The following is a 2,032-nucleotide window of genomic DNA, read 5'->3' as shown; positions in this document are numbered from 1 at the left end:
GAAAATTGAAACCACAGTAGAAAAAAATGAAGACTAAATGAATTTTTCAAATAGGAAGTTGGGTAATAATAGAGAAATAGATAAGACATTCACAAATCAAACCTAGGATGCAAACTAATAGCATAAATGTAAACATGAAATAACAAAACTTAATGCTGGAACCAAAACCAATGAACTATAAAAAGGAACTCACTGTAACAGAGTCCAGTAGATTGGAGATTCATAGTCTGCCACAGCCAATATTCAGTACACTTGTTCTGTAGACTACTGACAGCTACTCTGAGATACGAGGACAGGAGCCCAATGCAGGCAGTGCCTGAAACACAGTAGTTGTTAGCATACTTCATAATGCCTTCTTGTGATGTCACCCCAAGGAGTCGCCCAATCATGGCTTCTCATTACTGACAGTGGTTAGACCAGGTTCTGTACCACAACCAGTGTCCTAGGTATTTTTTTCCATGGCTGGCACCAAACCAACTCCAGAGAGGAAGGGTTTGTGTGTGTATACATCTGCACTTTCAAGGCTGGACCATGGTTGGGGAGCATCTTGTTTCCAATAGAGCTGCTATTAGGTGGCTGTTCACATTGAACTACATGGAATACAGTTCTAAGTCTTAGGTTCCTCCAGCTACCCCACATCTACGTGTTCCACAAATTCCCAAACTAGAACCCAAGTTCTCAGCACGTCTGACATACATTCCACAATCCCACTGTGGTGATTTGAATTAGAAATGTCTCATACAAATGCGGCATTTGAACACATGGACACACAAAGGTCAGTTGATGGTCCAGTTTTGGACTTTTATATGGTGGAGCCTTAGTGACAAAACTCCATTAATGGGACTGTCCTCTGATGAATCAGCATAGACTTTATGTTCTCTCCTGCTTCTTGCTTGAATTTCAGTTGGTCACATCTCAATCACTTGTATTTGCTTTCAGGAATCCAGCTAGATTCCATGACTCTGACCCACACAAAAAGGCTCTTATCCCTCCAAAACTAAGAGAGACAGATATACTCCTCTTTCTTGTTAATAGAAGCACTGGTCACATGACATGGGCAGGCAGGTGATCACGGCTGGCTAATCTTATAGCACAGTTCAGTAAATTCCTTACTGTGTGCCTACAAACAGGGAAAGGTTTTGTTTCTTCATTTTTTAAGAGATGGGGTCTCACTACGTTGCCCAGGCTGGAATGCAGTGGCTATTCACAGGCACGATGCCACTTCTGATCGGCACAGAAATTTTGACCTGCTTTGTTTCCAACCTGGGCATTTTCACCCCTCCTTAGGCAACCTGATGGTCCCCTGCTCCCGGGAGGTCACCATTTGAGGTGGAACTTAGTGCGAACACTGATTGGCATAGCACACTACAGCCCAGAACTCATGAACTCAAGCCATCTTCCTGTCTCAGCCTGCTGAGTAGCTGGGACTAAAGGCTTGCGCCACCATGCCCAGCCAAAGTTGTTTTTTTTTTTCTTCATCTCAATCTCTTGCATTAGCCTTCAGAATTGTAGCTAGCTTCCATGCATCTGATCCATGGACGCTAGCTAAACTGTCAAAACTAAGACAGACAGCTAAAAATGACAAATAATATTGGATGAAATAAGAAAATCTCATTCAATGAAAGAATAGAAATAACAACCACATTTTAAAACAAATAGAATTTCTTCCAAAATAACCAATAGATAAGTGACAAACACTGAAAGGCAAACAGAAAACAAGGGAAACTCACTTTTTCGGGATCCACCTACTTTGGACTGTCCAAGTCTATGAGAAATAACTGAGTCCAAATCCTCATCACTATCAATCTCTGGGCTACAAGGACAAAACTCAGCACCATGTATTGCCTTACATGACTGGTCTCTAGCTGACCTCACAATGACTCCCTCTGATGTCACAGGCACTGGCCAATCACAGCTGAACAAATCCACGGTGTTTATTGCAATTGTCTCCCCTCTCAATTTTATTCTCGAGGATGTCCTCTCAGGAGACAGGCAATGATGTTCACCTTATGTTCTCTGTATTTCCTTGAAC

Source organism: Microtus ochrogaster, linkage group LG2 (genome assembly GCF_000317375.1).
Source record: "Microtus ochrogaster isolate Prairie Vole_2 linkage group LG2, MicOch1.0, whole genome shotgun sequence".
NCBI classification, from domain to species: domain Eukaryota; kingdom Metazoa; phylum Chordata; class Mammalia; order Rodentia; family Cricetidae; genus Microtus; species Microtus ochrogaster.
Note: the sequence above shows the minus strand (reverse complement) of the source record.